Source organism: Thalassophryne amazonica, chromosome 7 (assembly GCF_902500255.1).
Source record: "Thalassophryne amazonica chromosome 7, fThaAma1.1, whole genome shotgun sequence".
In the NCBI taxonomy this organism is placed as follows: domain Eukaryota; kingdom Metazoa; phylum Chordata; class Actinopteri; order Batrachoidiformes; family Batrachoididae; genus Thalassophryne; species Thalassophryne amazonica.
In genome coordinates, this window is record NC_047109.1 from 41,002,734 (window position 1) to 41,025,967 (window position 23,234).

Sequence of the window (23,234 nt, forward strand, 5' to 3'; positions counted from 1 at the left end):
TGTACGCGTGTTACGATTCTCTCCTGGAGATTAATTCCAAGTGACAGGACCTTGTGGACTTTTACTGATGAACACCCTGGAATTGGAAGCTGTTAGGAGGGGCTTAATAGGAGACCTGTTCGCCGATGTTTTCGCGTCTGACGAGTTATTCCGGATCAAGCCGGACCCTCCCGTATATTTCATTGTAAACACCCACCCTAGACATTTACCGGGGGAACACTGGTTAGCGCTCACCGTTGAAAAAAATGGTAGAGCCACATTTTTTGACTCGTTCGGCCTCAGCCCGGACTTTGAATACTACCCTAAAAGCATCCTGCGATATCTGGAGAATCTCCCAGATGTTAAAAACATTCTGTATCACAACAAACAGCTTCAGCATGAGTTATTGGACGTATGCCAACAACACTGCGCGTATTATCTGTATAACAGAGCCGCCGGGAAGTCGTACCAGGACGTGGTGTCTTTATACACCGAAAATACTATCGCGAACGATGATTTGGTTTCTGATTTTGTGAAAAGATATCGTTATTGCCTTAAGAAAAGCTGCAATACCTCCTGTAACCAGCTAGCAGGGCCTTTGCATGAGTTTAAATATTGTCACGGCTTGTGTTAACCGGCGTTCCTATTATTTTATGTTTTTCCGTGTGAAAATGTAACCCCCGTCTTAGAACGCTCTCCTGATCATACCTTTAAAGTTTTGTTGTGTTTGCATAATTTAATACCCCGTTATTAAGCATAGAAAGAAGCGTTGACCTTTGACCTTTGATTTTTTTATGTGTTTTTTTCACCTAAAAACGGGATGGATGTGTGAGAGCAGCCTCCCGATCATACCTTTAAAGTTTTATCGCATTTGCACGCTTTAAACCCCCGTTATTAAGCGTAGAAAGAAGCGTTGACCTTTGACCTTTGATTTTTTTATGTGTGTGTTTTTTTTTGTGAAAAATGTTCCGGATGTGTAGAAAACGCACCCCTGATCATACCTTTAATGTTGTTCGTTTTTTCCATCGTTGTTATTAAGTAGAGAAGTGCTGAAAGTTGTTTTTAAACCATATGCCGTATAAAAGTGATGAAGGCCGGAGATGAGTTTCAGTCGGTGTTTTATTAGTAACAATATACAAAAACGTGTCTGACTGTGATATATTTAAAAAAATCTTGATCATAATAGCCAGTCACTTTTTAATTCGACACCCTCCTTTTATGGTGAGAAACCTTCCCAGCGTTGGAAGTCTTTTTTTTTCTTAAGTTTCTTCCCGGCCGGCTAATCGGTTAAAAGAAGGGTTCCATCCGGCGAGCTGCTCCGTCCTTTTTTAAGCTTCTGAAACTGCTCGCAGGCTTGCGGGTTTGATACGCACGCCACCGGAATGTTCCGCTCCTGTAAAATATTGAGGAACTTCACCCAACCTGTAGGGGGGCTCGATTTCTTGAACGAGGATCCAAGATGTTTCATAAGATCTATGGCGTGAGACCCCCTCACGACTTTCCCCTTGTAAATAAATTCCCCCGACGGACTCCAGCGCGTATCACCCATCGACAATTTCCTCATAATATATTCAGCGTTTCTACACTCTCTGGAGGGGATATTCTTCAGGACCTCGGTCACAGTCTCATCCAGCTCCTCCTCCTCCTCCTCCACCCCCTCCTCCTCAGGTTGCTTAGCGACGCGAGTCTCTTGCGGGGGTGAAACGCGTGATTCGAGTTCCCCCTGTTTGATCAGGGTTAAATAGCGCTGCAGCAGAGCCTCATACTTTTTAATTTTTTCATAAGGAGAGTGAGTACGTTCCTCCAGCACAGCCCGCATTCGCGAGTCTAAATCATTTTCCGCCGTTTGTCTGTTATTTCCGCTCGGCGGAACGGAATGACCGAGTTGAAGCATCTGCTGTGGAGTGAGTAAAAACATCTTTTGCGCCGCTTTGAACGCCATTATCCTCCGGGTACTATTAGACTCGTTATAACGGGCAGGGCCGCGGCGAGCAGAGGCAGGAGAAAGCCGCCCGTCTGAATCAGCGCTCCCCGCTTCCTTTTGTAACTGTTTTTTCTATCGGCCAGAAGACATAAAACTTTTTTTAGTTTTTTCAAGGCACGGAATTGAGAGTCGCTCAAGGCGATATTCCCCTTTAATATATTCAAAGCGATCTCGGATAAAGTTTTCAGAAGCTCCGGCCTGCAGGTCTTCAGGCTGTGGTGACTCTCCCTCGCCCCGTTCTGATTAGCGCTTTAAGAGTGGGGGCGTTCCTTTTTAAAAGAGAGCTCATATCCGTTTATCTTTCTGTAAATAAACCGTGGGCCACTCGTGCGGGAGTAATCCCGATCTCAGTCTGAACTGATCTGGACACTCCTGCGTGCAATCCAGTAATAAATACCCGTAAGGTACGCTTGTAGCATCATCAAGAGCCTCCAAAAAAAAATTGTTTTCTGCCGGGAAACATTTGCTGAGCCAGAATGTTCATCTGTAACTTGTCTCTGGGGATTTTAAACAGCACCATATAATTACAATTCAAGCTGATGGTTCGACTGTATTTCCCTTTATGAAAGACGTTCTGTGTGATCATGATGACGCTCATATTCCGGTGATGTCTGTACTGGGTGAAAATTCTTACAACTTCAGGATGATCCGTTGCTTGAAAGATGAGATCGTCCAAAATAACCAGATGGCTCTGACCTTCAGGGAAAAGGCTGTCGTCCAGAAATGAGTCAGGGAGTCCTCTTACAATTTTAATATTTTTATTCTTCAGTTCAGAATACAGAGGTTGTTCAGACGTATAAAGCCATACAGTGTTGTCAGGCACATGCTTGCCTCTACTGGTGGTTGGCTCTCACTGCGGTATTGTATCACTTCCTGTTCCGGAGCACAGCGGTGTTTTTCTGTATCTGTTAGCTGTTTAATCTGCGCAGTTAGATTGATCTAGTTATCTAGATTACGATTTGTTTCACAGTGTAATCTTTACGTGCCTTAACTAAAGCACTCCCTCTGCTGAATCACCTCTAAATTATTTACACATTATTAACTTTGCGTGTTTTTAGGAATCCGCTAGCTTAGCGTAGCTACTAGCTCTTAGCCGATTTAGCATGGCGGCTTCTCCTGTCTCTCCTGCACTTTTCTGCTCTGGGTGTGAAATGTTTAGTTATTCCTCTGCCTCCTTTAGCAGTAACGGTACTTGTAATAAGTGTAGCTTATTCGTAGCTTTGGAGGCCAGGCTGGGCGAATTGGAGACTCGGCTCCGCACCGTGGAAAATTCTACAGCTAGCCAGGCCCCTGTAGTCGGTGCGGACCAAGGTAGCTTAGCCGCCGTTAGTTACCCCCTGGCAGATCCCGAGCAGCCGGGAAAGCAGGCTGATTGGGTGACTGTGAGGAGGAAGCGTAGTTCTAAACAGAAGCCCCGTGTACACCGCCAACCCGTTCACATCTCTAACCGTTTTTCCCCACTCGGCGACACACCCGCCGAGGATCAAACTCTGGTTATTGGCGACTCTGTTTTGCGAAATGTGAAGTTAGCGACACCAGCAACCATAGTCAATTGTCTTCCGGGGGCCAGAGCAGGCGACATTGAAGGAAATTTGAAACTGCTGGCTAAGGCTAAGCGTAAATTTGGTAAGATTGTAATTCACGTCGGCAGTAATGACACCCGGTTACGCCAATCGGAGGTCACTAAAATTAACATTAAATCGGTGTGTAACTTTGCAAAAACAATGTCGGACTCAGTAGTTTTCTCTGGGCCCCTCCCCAATCAGACCGGGAGTGACATGTTTAGCCGCATGTTCTCCTTGAATTGCTAGCTGTCTGAGTGGTGTCCAAAAAATGAGGTGGGCTTCATAGATAATTGGCAAAGCTTCTGGGGAAAACCTGGTCTTGTTAGGAGAGACGGCATCCATCCCACTTTGGATGGAGCAGCTCTCATTTCTAGAAATCTGGCCAATTTTCTTAAATCCTCCAAACCGTGACTATCCAGGGTTGGGACCAGGAAGCAGAGTTGTAGTCTTACACACCTCTCTGCAGCTTCTCTCCCCCTGCCATCCCCTCATTACCCCATCCCCGTAGAGACGGTGCCTGCTCCCAGACTACCAATAACCAGCAAAAATCTATTTAAGCATAAAAATTCAAAAAGAAAAAATAATATAGCACCTTCAACTGCACCACAGACTAAAACAGTTAAATGTGGTCTATTAAACATTAGGTCTCTCTCTTCTAAGTCCCTGTTGGTAAATGATATAATAATTGATCAACATATTGATTTATTCTGCCTTACAGAAACCTGGTTACAGCAGGATGAATATGTTAGTTTAAATGAGTCAACACCCCTGAGTCACACTAACTGTCAGAATGCTCGTAGCACGGGCCGGGGCGGAGGATTAGCAGCAATCTTCCATTCCAGCTTATTAATTAATCAAAAACCCAGACAGAGCTTTAATTCATTTGAAAGCTTGACTCTTAGTCTTGTCCATCCAAATTGGAAGTCCCAAAAACCAGTTTTATTTGTTATTATCAATCGTCCACCTGGTCGTTACTGTGAGTTTCTCTGTGAATTTTCAGACCTTTTGTCTGACTTAGTGCTTAGCTCAGATAAGATAATTATAGTGGGCGATTTTAACATCCACACAGATGCTGAGAATGACAGCCTTAACACTGCATTTAATCTATTATTAGACTCTATTGGCTTTGCTCAAAAAGTAAATGAGTCCACCCACCACTTTAATCATATCTTAGATCTTGTTCTGACTTATGGTATGGAAATAGAAGACTTAACAGTATTCCCTGAAAACTCCCTTCTGTCTGATCATTTCTTAATAACATTTACATTTACTCTGATGGACTACCCAGCAGTGGGGAATAAGTTTCATTACACTAGAAGTCTTTCAGAAAGCACTGTAACTAGGTTTAAGGATATGATTCCTTCTTTATGTTCTCTAATGCCATATACCAACACAGTGCAGAGTAGCTACCTAAACTCTGTAAGTGAGATAGAGTATCTCGTCAATAGTTTTACATCCTCATTGAAGACAACTTTGGATGCTGTAGCTCCTCTAAAAAAGAGAGCTTTAAATCAGAAGTGCCTGACTCCGTGGTATAACTCACAAACTCGTAGCTTAAAGCAGATAACCCGTAAGTTGGAGAGGAAATGGCGTCTCACTAATTTAGAAGATCTTCACTTAGCCTGGAAAAGAGTCTGTTGCTCTATAAAAAAGCCCTCCATAAAGCTAGGACATCTTTCTACTCATCACTAATTGAAGAAAATAAGAACAACCCCAGGTTTCTTTTCAGCACTGTAGCCAGGCTGACAAAGAGTCAGAGCTCTATTGAGCTGAGTATTCCATTAACTTTAACTAGTAATGACTTCATGACTTTCTTTGCTAACAAAATTTTAACTATTAGAGAAAAAATTACTCATAACCATCCCAAAGACGTATCGTTATCTTTGGCTGCTTTCAGTGATGCCGGTATTTGGTTAGACTCTTTCTCTCCGATTGTTCTGTCTGAGTTATTTTCATTAGTTACTTCATCCAAACCATCAACATGTTTATTAGACCCCATTCCTACCAGGCTGCTCAAGGAAGCCCTACCATTATTTAATGCTTCGATCTTAAATATGATCAATCTATCTTTGTTAGTTGGCTATGTACCACAGGCTTTTAAGGTGGCAGTAATTAAACCATTACTTAAAAAGCCATCACTTGACCCAGCTATCTTAGCTAATTATAGGCCAATCTCCAACCTTCCTTTTCTCTCAAAAATTCTTGAAAGGGTAGTTGTAAAACAGCTAACTGATCATGTGCAGAGGAATGGTCTATTTGAAGAGTTTCAGTCAGGTTTTAGAATTCATCATAGTACAGAAACAGCATTAGTGAAGGTTACAAATGATCTTCTTATGGCCTCGGACAGTGGACTCATCTCTGTGTTTGTTCTGTTAGACCTCAGTGCTGCTTTTGATACTGTTGACCATAAAATTTTATTACAGAGATTAGAGCATGCCATAGGTATTAAAGGCACTGTGCTGCGGTGGTTTGAATCATATTTGTCTAATAGATTACAATTTGTTCATGTAAATGGGGAATCTTCTTCACAGACTAAAGTTAATTATGGAGTTCCACAAGGTTCTGTGCTAGGACCAATTTTATTCACTTTATACATGCTTCCCTTAGGCAGTATTATTAGACGGTATTGCTTAAATTTTCATTGTTACGCAGATGATACCCAGCTTTATCTATCCATGAAGCCAGAGGACACACACCAATTAGATAAACTGCAGGATTGTCTTACAGACATAAAGACATGGATGATCTCTAATTTCCTGCTTTTAAACTCAGATAAAACTGAAGTTATTGTACTTGGCCCCACAAATCTTAGAAACATGGTGTCTAACCAGATCCTTACTCTGGATGGCATTACCCTGACCTCTAGTAATACTGTGAGAAATCTTGGAGTCATTTTTGATCAGGATATGTCATTCAAAGCGCATATTAAACAAATATGTAGGACTGCTTTTTTGCATTTACGCAATATCTCTAAAATCAGAAAGGTCTTGTCTCAGAGTGATGCTGAAAAACTAATTCATGCATTTATTTCCTCTAGGCTGGACTATTGTAATTCATTATTATCAGGTTGTCCTAAAAGTTCCCTAAAAAGCCTTCAGTTAATTCAAAATGCTGCAGCTAGAGTACTGACGGGGACTAGAAGGAGAGAGCATATCTCACCCATATTGGCCTCTCTTCATTGGCTTCCTGTTAATTCTAGAATAGAATTTAAAATTCTTCTTCTTACTTATAAGGTTTTGAATAATCAGGTCCCATCTTATCTTAGGGACCTCGTAGTACCATATCACCCCAATAGAGCGCTTCGCTCTCAGACTGCAGGCTTACTTGTAGTTCCTAGGGTTTGTAAGAGTAGAATGGGAGGCAGAGCCTTCAGCTTTCAGGCTCCTCTCCTGTGGAACCAGCTCCCAATTCAGATCAGGGAGACAGACACCCTCTCTACTTTTAAGATTAGGCTTAAAACTTTCCTTTTTGCTAAAGCTTATAGTTAGGGCTGGATCAGGTGACCCTGAACCATCCCTTAGTTATGCTGCTATAGACGTAGACTGCTGGGGGGTTCCCATGATGCACTGTTTCTTTCTCTTTTTGCTCTGTATGCACCACTCTGCATTTAATCATTAGTGATCGATCTCTGCTCCCCTCCACAGCATGTCTTTTTCCTGGTTCTCTCCCTCAGCCCCAACCAGTCCCAGCAGAAGACTGCCCCCCCCGAGCCTGGTTCTGCTGGAGGTTTCTTCCTGTTAAAAGGGAGTTTTCCCTTCCCACTGTAGCCAAGTGCTTGCTCACAGGGGGTCGTTTTGACCGTTGGGGTTTTACATAATTATTGTATGGCCTTGCCTTACAATATAAAGCGCCGAGGGTGGGGTCTTTTATATAACCCTCGACCAGATCTTTGACGCTGTCAAAGTTTATTTTCTGACAGCTCTCGTGGGTTTGAGTGATCCCCTTCACACGCATGACCGTTTTACCTCGTCCGGTTTTATATGCGTAACTTTTAGGCCCCGCTGCTGCAAACTCTGTGATGACGTCGCCGTTCAACTTGTCGGTGAGCTGCCCCAGATAATTACCGGTAGGCAGCGGGGTTTCACCCCGCCTACAAACGTAAATCAGGCTATCGGTATCATAATACAGAATCCTGTCAGGATTTGGCACAGCCTCCATAAAACCGTACAAGGTGAAACGCGTGTACGCCGTTGTAAACGCTGCGATGAAAATATTGACGGCTTTACCCGGTCGGCTGACGTACTGCGGGCCGTACCTCCATTGAACCATAGCCACCTGACTGCTGAGGAATGTTAGATATGTGACCTCGTACTCTTCAGAAAACAGATACCTGAACAGATCGTCAGCGTTTTTAACGAGCGCGGCCTGCGTCAGATTTGACCTCTGGGCGAATTTCCCCCAGAAGGAGTTGAGGCAGATCTTAGCCATCTGTCGTTTTGCCGGATTGTGACTGATTTTTTCTGGGTCTAAACGAATCTTCTGATTCAGCCAGTAGTCCGTGATATATTTTTCTCTGCTCTCGGGGTCTTTATCAAATTCGGGAGGGAAACCGGAGGCTTCCTGCTTGTGTTTTAAGAAGGTGTTTATATACCCCTCAAAGATTTTATCCCTTTTTTCCTCAAAATGCCAGACTTCAAAAATCTTAGCTACAACGTAGCCTGTATCCAGAGCTTTGTGGAATTCCGGGGTCGTCCAAGTCCCAGACAGAGCTCTCTGCTGCTGACTGTGTGCACGCTCCTGCTTGATTATTTTCATCAGTGCAGGTGCGACACAGAGTAAACACCAGTTTACCGTGAGGAGTTCTGTGTGGGAGGACAGGGAATTTTAGCCCCCGGGGCGGATACACGACGGCTTTGATGAGCCCGAAATAAGTCCTGGGGTCTCGGAAATTTCTCTCGATAAATTCCGGATGCCCCGTGGGATATGTGAAATTTACTTTAACGTAAGGATACAGCGAGGTCACGTCGACGTAATAGACCCTCTCATCTTGCTTAGCCGTGTACCTCAGACAGGACGCGCAAGTCCGACCTCCATATAAAGCGTCGCGAGGTTCGAGGGGCGGCGGTAACCCCCTGCGGCTGAGGAAACGGCGAACGCTCTCATCCCTCAGCCTCATTTCAAGCCACTGATGTTCCCAAATTACGCTAAGGGTGACGCCCGGCATAGCCCGCAGAAAGGCTATTTTTTCTGACACGCTGCGTGGAGCTCTCCAAATGAGGTGTTTGTGAGAGGGTTTATTTCGTGCTGTGTAAAACACGTTGCACACCCGCAGTAAAAACACCCGAGAAACTCCCACACTTTTATCCGCCCGTCAATCTGAGCATACCCGTCAACATAATAATCTCCTATTTTTTTCTCGCCCCTGTTTAGAGCGTGATCGATGGTAATGTTTTGCGTCTCAGCAACCCATTCTAACCACTGCACGGCCACGTCCGAATATTTTTTATGCTTCGTTCTATAATTGTCGGCGGAGGGGATCGCCAGCGTTTTTGGAGCGAGAAAGTTAGTTTGGAAGACTTTCATACACGCTGAGGCGATTGTAACGCAGGTAAAAGGATCCACGCGTGTTTCAGTGATGAATTCAGCCATAAATTTGGAGCAGGCTGCAGCCAGGATTTTTGTATCATTATCACAATACATAACGGCCTCGGCTTTAAAATCGAAAATTGCATTTTTTTTTGTTCACGTACCACGCGTTAAATTCCTCTCTTTCTCCCTCTGACATATTTGCGACCCCATAAGCTGCAGAGTCAGGGTATGGCCCGACATAGTTCAGATTTTTTTCTGAACTGAACAGGTGCGGAAAGTAACCTTTGCGGATGATTTCGTCTTTCAGCCGGATTCCCAGGGCTTTAGGCATCTGAGATAAGCGCATTGTAAGGAAAGATAACAAATCTATATATTTCTGTTTAAAGGCGGCGTCTGTCATGCGTAATAGTTTACTCCTGGTCATAATCACAGCGGGGGTTACGCCCTGCTGGACTAAATACTTTAGAAGCAGATAGCCGTCAAAACCTTTTGAGTTGTGAGCGATGAACACATATTCCTTGAATTTTCTCGTTCTAAAATGTTAAAAGAAGCGGGCTACGCAGTCTGCCCCCCATGCGCTCCAAAAATCACCCGTCTTTGTTACAGTGCTGACGTAAAACGGCACGTGTTCCCCGTTATTATCGACATACGTTTCAAAGTCATAAAAAACGTATTTCTCTGAATGCGTCTCTTCAGCTTTGAGCGGTGTCATATAGCAGAGGTGACCCTCGCTCGGCTCCTGGAGAGCCTCGCCGCATATATGACACCTCTTCTGCTTACACACGTGCGGAGTGCTGTTTTTAGAAAATTACATTCCCTGCAGAATACCGGGTTATTTTTCTCGTAACACTGCGTGGATTCACAAATTTTACAATATGACGGACAGTTATGGGAGGCGGGGTTATTGAACCCCTCAAAGCAAAACTCACATACATATCTCACTCCCAAAAATCTCTTTAAATCAGTGATTCCGTAAAAATGATTATTAAACAGAAAAACGAAAAGAGTTTTCTGCTGCGCCGGTATTCCTGTTTGGAATTTTGTCAGCTTTCTCTCCCCTTCAGGTCTGAAAAACACCACAATTTTACAACCCAGAACGTTTTCAAATTTTCCCACCTGCTCTAAAGATACCGGCGTAGCAGCCGTTAATCCGACGCTAATTTGTAACGTCAGCCCGCGCTGCTCCGCCTCATGCGTAGTCAGATGAGGATTCAATAATTGAACGAGGTTTATCGCGAAACATAAACTGTTGTCAGAATTATACACGATATTAAGCCATTTGGAATTTTTCCTCAGAACCTCGTGATGGAGGAGGTCATCTATTCTGCGCTTCCCCACACCGTTCTGGTTGCGGATGACTTGGACCACTAATTCCAGAGACTCGTCAGATAAAACGTTGGAATTCGATTGTATCAATCGTTCTAGCAGATTTTGGAAGCCCGTCACATCGCCCGCGTCGTTATATGAGCTGATCAAAGCGGCCTCATTGTAGACTGAGTCCCCACGAATCTCCATTTGGATAAAGTCCCCGGCCCTGGCGTGTGTTAAAGCCTTTTCGACCGAGTTCTGAAGAGTCCCAACGACGTTACAATAAAATTCTGCGTAGTCGGGAATTTCGTCAACGCGGTGGAAATTTAGAGGCTGCCTGATTTCGATATTGTTAAAAGCCGGTCTCCTGATGACGTTAGCAGCCCCACCGCCCGTCATGGGAGAGTGTCGGCTGGACCCCGGTCGTGCATCATCCCCGCCTTCCATCAAAATAGAGATTGCCGCGTTTATCGGGGTTAAACTAGCTCTGTTTAAAATATCTTCTCCGTGCACATTGTGCGGGGAGGGACTTCTTAATGGTGAAAAAACGCGCGCATCGTTAGGCATTTCATTTAATTCATCCACCGCGGATTGGACGTGAGGATTAACTTCACACGCGAGGAGGTTTACGGCGTTAATTAGAGGAGTCAGACGTACCTGGTTCAACGCCGCGGGACTGGACTCGTCTGGAGGCGGGGTGTATGGGGGGTCAGGGGGTCTTCAGTATCAGACTGGACCGTCGAATTTATCACGTTAATCGCAGAAATGATGTAGGGGTTAATTTCTTCCGATTCTTGTTCAGCCGCCAAATTGTTAAGAGCATCATTTAGCGGTGTTAAACGAACACGGCTTAAAAGTCTCTCTCCGGACTCGATGTTATTTCGAGGCGGCGAATTTAACGCCTCGGGTAATGGGCCATCTGTTCCAGGAGCGCTCCCCGCTGAGTTGATTATTGAAGTGTTTAAATCCAATACACGTCCGAAGTTATTTTCCCGACCTGAATTCTCTCCTTCCATCTTTTAAAAGCCGTACCAAGATGAATCTACGTCAAGAAAATCAATTAATATACCTCTTCAAAATGAATTCTCCCGTTCCATCGGAATAAGAAAAAAAAAAAAAACAGAATACACATTTTCAAAAAATCCCAGCTCAGAATATCTTCGAGCCTTGCGTCTCGGTGGAAAATAGACGGTCTCCCTCCACCGCATGCTGAAAAAAAAAGAGAAAAATGTTAGTTATTAAATATTTAAAATAAATAAATACATAAACTCCGACTCCTTACCGTGTAAATCTGTGGCTCGTTTTACGGTTCTCTTTCGCTGACCCGCTTCTCCATGGGCTGTAACAGAAAAAATCGGGTTATTCCAGAGTTTTAACCGTGATTTAATTTCGGTCGGTGTACTTACATCTGCGTGGTGAAGTCGGGGCTTCCAGCCTTCGAACTTCTTCAGGGGGCTCTGACTTGATTTCTAGAATTAAAATAAATAAATAAAGAAAAAGCAGCACCCTCGCAAGCAGATATTCTGTAATATTTCAAATATATTACAGAGGCCGGGTCCGAACGCACTCTGGAGCGTCTCCGCAGTTTTGTCTAAAAAAGACACAGTTTCAGACCGCGTGCATCATTTAAAAACAGTCATTTCTATCAAAAAAAGATTACTTAAATTACTTACCCTGAAAGCTGATGTGGTTTTCGCACTCTGCTCGAAGACAAGAAAACTTAATTAAATAACTTGGTTTTTCAGGACCAGGGGATTTTTTTTTTACCGCAAATTAATTCTATTTTATACCCATTGCGGGGTCCAGACCCCTTCACTCTTCACCGGTCGTAGTGGAAATGAGCGGTGACTCCTTCCCACAGGGGGATGTGACTGAGAAGAAACTTTGTTTTTTCCGCCTTCATCACCTCGGGCGGCATCTCCGATCAGCGGGTGTCCCGCAGCCCCTGATCGACCGGGTAATATCTTAAAAGAAACTGCATCTATTGTGACTAAGAATAAGCTTTGTTTTTCCGTCTTCAAACAAGCCCAGCGAACGACCCTGTCATCAGGAAATCGGATGTAATAAAACATTCAAGCTTCAACCAAAGATTCAAGCTTCTCTACTATGTTATAAAAGACCATCCGGCGTGACACTCCCGCTGCGCAGGTCTCACACACACACACACACACGCACACACACACACACACACACACACACACACACACACACACACACACACACACCACACACACACACACACACACACACACACACAGCGCTCCGAAACACACACACGCGCACACACACACACACACACACACACACACACACACACACACACACACACACACACACACACACACACACACACACACACACACACACACACACACACCTCCGAAACACACACACACACGCACACACACCCCCAGACAGACACACACGCACACAGCTAGCGTCTGCAACAGGTATTACAGCCGTGGGGTCATGTTTCTGTGAGGAGCTCTATGCGTGGGTATTTGACCATCTTGCTGCAAAGACTTAGAGCCGTTATAGCCGAGAGACGGTTATTTTTAACCCTTCTTTAATTTAAGAATTAAAAACAGAAAAGGAGACGCATTAATTTAAGAATTAAAAATATTAAAGGAGAATTAAAATATTCGTGTTTAATCACTAAATTGAAGAAAACCTCCCATAATTGTGCGAAAGATACGGGTATTTTTTAATCCTTCTTTAATTGAGGCATTAAAAACCATAAAAGGACGCCTAAAAATATTAGACACTGATTTATGTTTAATTATTTCAGAATTAGTTAATTCTTTAATACATTAAAAAAGATCTAGGTACTTTTTTAATCGTTCTTAATTCATGAAATAAAATGACATTAAAATATTAGACCCGGATGGGAGGGGAAGTAGGGCTTGGAGGTGGAGCTTGGGGCGAGGTTAGGGGAGGTGCTAGGGGCGGGGTTAGGGGTGGAGCTTGGGGGCAGGGTTAGGGGAGGAGCTAGGGGCGGAGCTTGGGGTGGGGCTAGGGGAGGAGCCATGGGCGGGGTTAGGGGCAGAGCTTAGGGGCGGGACATAGTGACGTAGTCGATTCTGATTGGCTGTGACATCATAAGGGGCGGGGCTAGTGGCGGGGCTTAGTGACGTAGTCGATTCTGATTGGCTGACAGGGCCATAAATCAGTTTTTGACATAAGGTCGCTCAGTTTACTCTCTCACTAACCACACGTTTGAGGACAAGGAAGTTAAAATATTATCCAGAGAGAAGAAATGGTTTGAGAGAGGGGTCAAGGAGGCATTGTTTACAATGGGGTACTCAGGTTAAAGGAGTTTCAGTCATTTGTTCATGGTAATGAGTCATTCACGTCATCAAGGGAGCCATCAGAAAGGCATCCATCCCAGCCCTACAGGTGCCCACAACTGCAGAGGGAAGGGCTAAAGAACAACATGTCCAGAAAGCCCTCACAGTATGTGGGTACCCACGATGGTCCCTGGACAAAGTGCGGAAGTCCCAGAGAACAAAGAGACCAGATAGACAGGAGACGGAGACAAGAAGAAGAGGAGTGTCTCTCCCTTATTTAGCAGGAGTAGGGGAAAAACTACAGAGGATCTTCAGACAGCACAAAATCCCAGTTTACTTTAAACCGGTTAACACCTTGAGACAGAAATGAGTTCATCCTAAGACATGATCCCTAGTTACAAACAGAGCAATGTAGTGTATTCTATCAGATGTCAGGAAAAGTGTAACGAACACTACATAGGTGAAACGAAGCAACCTTACACAAGGGCTACACCAGCACCGCAGAGAGGGCACCAGTGGACCTCAGTCTGCAGTTCACCTCCACTTCAAAGACACTAACCACACGTTTGAGGACAAGGAAGTTAAAATATTAGCCAGAGAGAAGAAATGGTTTGAGAGAGGGGTCAAGGAGGCATTCTTTGTGAAACATTTGAAACCCAGCCTTAACCGGGGAGGGGGTCTGAGACACACTTTATCCCCTGTTTACAATGGGGTACTCAGGTCAAAGGAGTTTCAGTCTTTTGTTCCTGGTAATGAGTCATTCACGTCATCAAGGGAGCCATCAGAAAGGCATCCATCCCATCATTAGAGGGACAGCTGTCCTGCCATTAGGTGTGCTAACTACAGCACAATAGCTGCTAATTAGAGCTATTGTTTAGTCACTAGCCTATAGCAGTCTGCCTCTCAGTAGGAGGGGTCTGGTTAGGTTTAAAACTCCAGCTTTTGTTGGCTTCTGTTTTATTCTTCTCTACAAGAGTCAGACAGAAGTCAGACTTCCAGAGCAAGAATTTTAGCTGAGGAAGCTTCTGCGATTTGAAGCGAAACGTCCTCGCGTCAAGCAACCCAGTCCAGTCGAAGATTCAAGCTTCTCTACAATTACAAAAGGAAAATATGTGACTGATTGAAAACACCACGCCCACATTAACACAAGATGTACAGAATGGTAGAGACACAGAGGTGACACATGGAGGGACAGAAACAACCACAGACTGAAATGATGCAGACAAATAAAGAAGACAGGAGGAGGCAAAACATGTCACAAAGAAGAAGGGGAGACGATCAGTGCAAAAACACCGCACACACCCAACCTGCAGCTCCGCAATTGACAGCCTGAGGAGGCATGTCCATCAGACGGTCAGAGCACACAGAAGGACACACCCACAAGACAGCAGAGATCAGAGACACAAAGGGGATTCACATGACTCAGGGGAACAAAACACCAAACTCCCATAAAAACCCCATAAACAGATGACATCCAACAGTGGTCACGCTCTATGACTGCTGGGTATGGAGTCAGATCAGTGACAAAACCCCACTCGTGTAAAAAATGCATGCGCTGTGGTTAATGCGCTTGGTTTCAGTTCAGAAGGTTCCGGGTTCAAATCCCACCTCTGCCACATTTCTCCATGTAATGTGGAGTTGCGTCAGGAAGGGCATCCGGGGTAAAGCCTGTGTCAATTCAACATGCAGAGCCACCTTGGATTTGCTGTGGCTACCCCGAGTGCAAACAAGGGAGCAGTCGAAGGGACTTACTTACTTACTCTGATATACAATATGACTTTGATTTGAAACAAAGTGTCGCAACAGTGAAAATTAAACATTCTTAAACAAAACAGTAATAATACCACACTCATTTTGCACTCATCATAAGGTTAGGATACTGTGCCCTCCAAAAGTATTGGAACACTGGAATTTCACAATTTGTTATGCCATTTTAAATACAAGAAATACAATAATAATAATAATAATAATAATAATAATAATAATAAAAACTAAAAAAATAATAAAAATTTCTTCAATTATCTTGCTTCAAAATCAACTGAAAGCAATCTCTAAAACTTGATTAAAACTTGTAAATAATAATCAGTTTTATTGCCAGCTTTCTTTAGACAAGTCAGGGGATGGAAACATGAACATTTCCAAGTCACTGAATATGTCTTGGACTTTATTTACATCAATTATGAAGAAATACAAAAGTTGTTTGACCAAAACATCAAATCTAGGCTTTCATTCTCAAATGTACTTTCTGTCAAATTGTAGCTGAACTTTCAGGTCTTCTTTTTAAGAAAATCCTCCTCTACACCACTTCATAAGGAAGCTGGATTTTATATTTTTATTAAATAATTTATATCTCGTCTGTCAATCCAGGAGTGTTTGAAATTTGAACATTTCCTGTTTTACTGTGGATTTGAAAATTGGCACTTCCTGTTTAAAACGCCCTGAACCATGAGTGCGCTTCACGCCGCTGCGCGATGCTTCGCTCATACAAAAAAAAAAAAAAAAATCTAATATCATTAGAAATTTGTGTCTAAAGATTGTGGGCAGCACTATGGCTTAGTGGTTAGCATTGTTGCCTCACAGCAAGAAGGTCATGGAATCGATTCCACCTGTGGCCTTTCTGTGTGGAGTGTGCATGTTCTCCCCATGTTTGTGGGGGTTCCCTTCCCAGTGCTCCGGTTTCCTCCCACATCCAATGATGTGCAAATTAGGTGGACTGGAAACTTTAAATTGTCCGTAGGTGTGCGTGCGGGTATGAATGTGTTTGTTTGTCTATATGTGGCCCTGTGACAGACTGGAGACCTGTCCAGGGTGTATCCTGGACATATATAGCTTGGAGCAAAGTAAAAAAAAAAAATCTTTTTAGGACTTTGATAATATAACTGCTAGGGGTGTAAAGATACACAAAAATCATGGTTCGATACGTACCTCGGTTTTGAGGTCACGGTTCGGTTAATTTTCGGGACAGTATGGGAACAAAATGCAAAAACTGAAATTTGCTTGATGTTTTAAACCAACAATTTATTGTAACATTACAGGAAAATAAAATAATTTCAAAGTGCTGCCTGGTAATAAGTTAAATAAAATGTTTTCAAATAAACAACAAATGTATGAAATCTAAAAAATAAATTCCTAGTAAACAGCTTTTAACAAAACCTTTCCACAAGTAAAGCACAGCACAATGGTTCACTGTTCAATTTTATTCAACCTGCATATTTTTTTCCCAGAAAAATGAACTTGTCCAAAACGGTCACACTAAGGAATTTTTAAAGAGACACACAGCTGGTTCATGCTCTGTTGGCTTATTAGTGCAGCAGATAACTGAAACAGTCCTTCAACTGGTGATACAAGCATCAAATTCAGCACAAATACAGCTGGAGCAAAATTAATGCCCTTACCAAAAAATAGTACTGATAAGTATATAAAAAGTAAACTGGAAGTATACTTGAAACATACTTGCATGTATTACTTTTTGGTAAGGGTGGAGCAACTTTAACTTTTGACCCCTGTAAAAGTGAAACTGACCTTTGTCACCATTCTTGCTGCTTTAACCCCCATAACATTCAGTCACAGATTGTCCAAACTATACCTTTTTGGAATCTTTATGATCAGGCAAATAATGTGTGTAGTTGTCTATATGATTGTTTGTGAATGATGTACATATGAGATGTAAGATGCTGCTCCTCAGTGTTTCTCAATTGCTCTCAAAAGTATTGGAACACTTGGTATTTCATACATTTTAATTTGTTTATTCCATTTCAAATACAATTTTTTTTTCTAAAATGATCTTCCTTAACTCAACTGAAAGCAAATCTCTACAAGTTGATATAAATGAATTAAAAATATAATATCCAGCTTCCCGATGAAGTGGTGTAGAGGAGGAATTTCTTAAAAAGAAGACCTGAAAGTTCAGCTACAATTTGATAGAAAGTACATTTGAGATGAAGGCTAGATTTGTTTTGGTTTTTCATAATTGATGTAAATAAAGTCCAAAACCTATTCAGTGACTTGGAAATGTTCATGTTTCCATCCCTGACTTGTCTAAAGAAAACTGGCAATAAAACTGATTATTATTTACAGGTTTTATCAAGTTTTTGAGATTTTCTTTCAGTTTGATTTTGAGGAAGATAATTTAAGAAATTTTATTCTTTATTTGTATTTCTTGTATATATAAATGACATAAACAAATTAAAATGTGTGAAATTTCAAGTGTTCCAATACTTTGGAGGACACAGTATCCTAAACTTATGATGACTGCCAATGAGTGTGATATTATTACTGTTTTGTTTAAGAATGTTTAATTTCCACTGTTTGCTGCACTTTGTGTCAAATCATAGTCATATTTATATCATATTGATATGAAAATTCAGTAAGGTATATCTTCTATTATACATTCCAATCTAAGGTGGAACTCTACTAGTGTTTACTAAGGTACACCGAAATATCGTTAAAAAGGTGCCTGGTCTTGAGAACCAGAGATGGTAGGTTGAAAAGCTTTTTTATCCCATGGGAACTCTCCCTACCCACGTAAACGGCTCAAGAATATGGACAGCATGTATATAAGTGACATTTACATGTCAGTTTATATGACAATATTGAGATACGATAATTTGGGCATATTGTACAGCCCTAGTGTCACTAGCTGAAAAACTCTGAATATTAATTTACATCTACATTAAAAAAAAGCTTAAAGTGGCAGGAGGTTAAGAGGGCTGTAATTGGGGGGTCAGCTGAAAAGCAAAAAAAAGAAAAATGCTTAAAAAGGTGGGGAGTATGAGGGGCAGAGCCCCTCCAGAAGATGAAAGGCAAAATAAGGAAATGCTTAAAAAGGCGGGGGTCCGGGGGGTGGAGCCCCCCCCCCCCAGAAGCTGAAAGGTTTTATTCATGCTCATGCTCCCAAGAACCATTTTACTGAAAAAAGTCTGAAGGAACCTAAGGACGTGGTTAGATGGCGAGGAGCTTTTCCAGGCATGTGAGAGGCAAATAAAGAAAAATGCTTAAAAAGCTGGAGGGTCTGGAGGGGGCGTAGCCCCCAGAAGCTGAAAGGTTTTGCCATGCTAATGCTCCGCTGAAGCATTTACTCAAAATAAAATCTGACAACAGAGATGTTCACTTTCAGTCATCAAACATCAGAAAAGTCTCCGGTAATGCCAGGAAAAGTCGCTAGATTTGTCGCTAGTCGCTTTTGAGAAAATAAGTCATCAAGAGGGTTTGGAAAGTCACCAGATTTGGCAAGAAAGTCACCAAGTTGGCAACACTGAATGTAAACACATGCAACGCGAACTCGCCTGTGAACAGCCCTGTACCGAACCGAACAGTCCTGTATCAAAACGGTTCATACAAATACATGTATCTTTACACCTTAATAACTGCGAATCTTTATCCAGTATTGATAAAGATGTTAGAGCATGACCACAACACATGAACCATTGTACCTTTCTGATTGTATTTCTTTTGATTTTGTTCAGTTTCTGAAAGTAAAGTGGTTGCAGCCATACCAGGCAGCCCTGACCAAACTGTGGACCTTCTCAAAAGATTGACCAAAACCGAGAAGAGATACTGTCCCTAAAGACCCGGATAGCCTGTGAAAGAGCAATCATGGGAGAGGAGGTTTACAGAGCTACAAAGAAAACAGGAAGAGCTGTACAGCCAGGTGTGTTCTTCACGTGCACGTACGGGTCAAAACTTTGTGCCCATGACTTTTTAATTGTAGCATGTCTACCTTCAATCAGCTGCTCTCAGAAGCTGGAGTGTCAGTCAAAGTGGGGCAGTTATGAGGAGCTCGAGAACCAGGAGTGGACAATGGAGAAGTATTTGTGGCATGTTCAGGTAAGTAAAACAGTGTTTTGTATTTTGAATTCATATAAATTGGATAAATTTGAGTTGTTTCCACTTAATTATCAGGCAGTCTGTCAAGATGTTCTTACCATCACAGAGAATGTGAGGCGTCATCACGAGGTGACCCTATTGGAGCAGTTTGTCAGGAAGCCGGGCATCTTTATTATCTGGGCAGAGCTCCAGGCCTGCTTCATCTTCATCTTCTTCAGCCAACAGGTACAGCCTTTTTGTTTACACTAAACACATCTGGGGCATGTACTACGAAGCGGGGTTAACTTACTCAGATGTACCCAGGGTTAACTTCTTAAACTGGGGTTGACAAAACCTGGTGTTCTCAAGTGGTGTTAATCGGTACTACGACGCTGATTAAGATGTTGATTTGTTGTACCTGTGTTAACCTAATTGGAGTTTGTGCACGTTCACATAAAAGGGGCAGGTTGCAGCGCACGTCACCATTTTTCAATGATGGCGCGGTCACCTACTTTACCGAAGAAGAATGCACGATTATTATGCGGAGCTATGAGGATATTTAAATTAACGTTAAGGGGGAAATTGAACACATATCTGCCAATAAAGCAAGACAGGCTTGTTGGCAACATATTGCTGATCTGGTAAAGCGTAAGTACAATTCAATTGTTCTCCAAATCTGTTACAGAGATTAACCTGTGGAATGTCTGATATGTGTAAAATATGACCTTCTTTCATTAATTACGCCCCAGATGCAACCCGATTCAGAGGTGGGCATAGGCCTACTAACAGATGTTAGGTTAATTTAATGTTCCTAAATAGGCTACCTATCTAAGGATTTAAAGCCATTAATGGTCATTCTGTTACATAGTTACATATACGAGGTCTGTTAGAAAAGTATCCGACCTTATTATTTTTTTTAAAAACGATATGGATTTGAAATCACGTGTGATTGCGTCAGACAAGCTTGAACCCTCGTGCCCATGCGTGAGTTTTTTCATGCCTGTCGGTTGCGTCATTCGCCTGCAGCAGGCTTTGTGTGAGCACTGGTCCACCCTCTCGTCTATTTTTGTATTGCGAATAAATGTCTGAACGATTTGGAGCTTTCTGCATCAATTTTTTTCCAGAAACTGTGAGAGACCTCCAGGTGGACACTGTTCGAAAATTAATATGGCTTTCAGGGACGGTTTTATGGGGATTAAACAGATAAGGGGTGTTACTGCTGAGAGCGCGCGCTCCAGCCCCATCGACAGGCTGACACCCCGCTGGAACAACCAGATCATTTCCAATGTGAAAGCTTTGTTGACTCCGAGACCTCGTCTGACTTTTCAGAAAAAAGGCAGAAGATGGGACATCAGCACTTTTTTCCGGCACATTCCACTGTGACAGGAGTTTTTTTCATGGAAAGAAAAAGCGGAGGGAGGCGCACGGCCCGTTCATTACGTGGGACAAAAACCACCTCGGTGTTGGTCTCTCAGGACAGCTTTCAGGTAGATTTCAGACGGATTCCGGTTGTCTTTCCAGTCGGTGAATATCTGATTGTGATTGTGCATGAGCTGGACATGCCAGAACATGTTCCGTGAGGCTTCATCATGGCGTTGCTTTGCGCCGAGCGGCTGCACCCGCGACGCGCGGTGGAGCAGCTTCTCTTTCCATGACCAAAAACTCCTGTAACAGTGAAATGTGCCATCATTTTTAAACTGGACGCTGTCTGATCCGGTATGTCATCTGAGTAGCACAGGAATTGTGAAAAGACGTGGACATCAGCACTTTTTCCGGCACATTAAGACAGACGTGCGGAGGAGTTCCGCGCGTCGCGGGTGCAGACCGCTCGGCGCAAAGCAACGCCGTGATGAAGCCTCACGGGACATTTCTGGCATGTCCAGCTCATGCACAATCAGAATCGGATATCACATGACTGGAAAGCAACCGGAATCGTCTGAATCCACCTGAAAGCTGTCCTGAGAGACCAACACCGAGGTGGTTTGTCCCGCGTAATGAACGTCTCTGTGGCGCGTCCCTCCACTTTTCTTTCCATGAAAAAAACTCCTGTAACGGTGGAATGTTCCGGAAAAAGTACTGATGTCCATGTCTTTTCACAATTTCTGTGCTAGTCAGATGACATACCGGATCAAGACAGCGTCCAGTTTAAAAATGAATGGCACATTTCACTGTACAGGAGTTTTTGTCGTAGAAAGAGAAGCTGCTCCACCGCGCGTCGTGGTGCAGCCCCTCGGCGCAAACGTGCTGATGTCCACATCTTCTGCCTTTTGGTGAAAGTCAGACGAGGTCTCGGATCAACAAGCTTTCACGTTGGAAATGATCTGGTTTTTTCCAGCGGGTGTCAGCCTGTCGATGGGGGGCTGGGGAGTCGCACCGCGCTCTCAGCAGTTGGGGCGTCCTTAAAAGCGGCAGTACACCCCTAATCTGTTTAATCCCCATAAAACCGTACCTGTAAAGCCATATTAATTTTTTGAACGTGGTCCACCTGGAGGTCTCTCACCGTTTCTGGAAAAAAAATTGATGCAGCAAAGCTCCAACATCGTTCAGACATTTATTCGCAATAAAAATAGGACGAGGAGAGGGTAGACCACCACCTCACTCAAAGCCTGCTCACAGGCGAATGACGCAACCGACAGGCATGAAAAACTCACGCATGCGCACGAGGGTTCAAGCTTGTCTGACGCAATCACACGTGATTCAAATCCATATGGTTTTTAAAAAAAATAATAAGGTTGGATACTTTCTAACAGACCTGTATATCACTTTAGCATGAAGGTTATCCAACAGGACAGTCCCATGTGGGGGAGAAAAAGAATGTGACATATGTATTATAGTAATTGTATATTAGAATATTTAGAAAAAATCACCCAACCAAAGCACCCTTATGTGGCTGAAATAAGTAAAAAGAAGGTGAGCTTAGAGTGGACTACACAATAATGGGTATATGAAATAGTCCGAATAGAACGGCTATACCTGCACATGATACTGTGAAAAGATTGCGATTGACATAATCGCCTTTGTGCTCTCCCAGGGGTGCACTGCTTGGGATTTGTGTGCAATCAATGGCTCCTATTACTCTTGGGAACCTAGGAGAAATTGTTATTGATAAGCCCCACTTCGCCTAATTATGGACATGCATTAGACCTATTTTGATACTAGTAATTACCCGCGATTGCTAAAACCCTTCTTTGTTTTGCATTGCGGAATAAATGGCCAGGGAAATACAACAAATGCATCCAACAGTTTAGATAGAGCAAGTACTACCTTGCGAATCATACGACATACAGTTTCTTGCTCAGATGTTCAGCATCACCGATGGAATACATAAATTGTCCACTGGCAAAATATCTAAGCGCAAGGCACATTATCTTCTCGATCATCAGGGCATTGCTATGATGGTGATGTACAGACGTCTGGCCCGATCAGCTGACAAAGATAACGAATTCCCTCGGCTGAGAATCTATATCTTTCATGGAGAATATCGTCTGGGTATGTCAGTAGATTCTGCCGGTTCTTTAAAAAGGCCCTCGGCACCTGCCGAAGGAGAGCCCCTCACAATTTGTGCCCCAATATCAAACGGATCATCCAGGTAGGCCGGCATTGTCTTCGGAGTGATGAAGGTGGATGGGCGGTACTTATAAAGGGAGTGGTTAAGCGAAAACCTCAAGCTAACCTAGAACATAACCTGCTCGGAGCAGGTTGGCACACAGCATAAATTGCCATGGCAGCATACCTCGATCAAAACCTATCCACCTTTCATAGTATGGGTTAACCGGG

General features: G+C 43.2%; 1 long non-coding RNA gene across 1 annotated transcript in view; it reads left to right on the forward strand.

The window, feature by feature from the left end:
- LOC117513272 overlaps window positions 1-19,220 on the forward strand; it is a 40,297-nt gene extending 21,077 nt beyond the window's left edge. The window contains exon 4 of the long non-coding RNA XR_004561528.1: window positions 19,118-19,220. This is a non-coding gene — a long non-coding RNA (uncharacterized LOC117513272). The remainder of the gene's footprint in view (window positions 1-19,117) is intronic.
- Window positions 19,221-23,234: the final 4,014 nt, after the last annotated feature.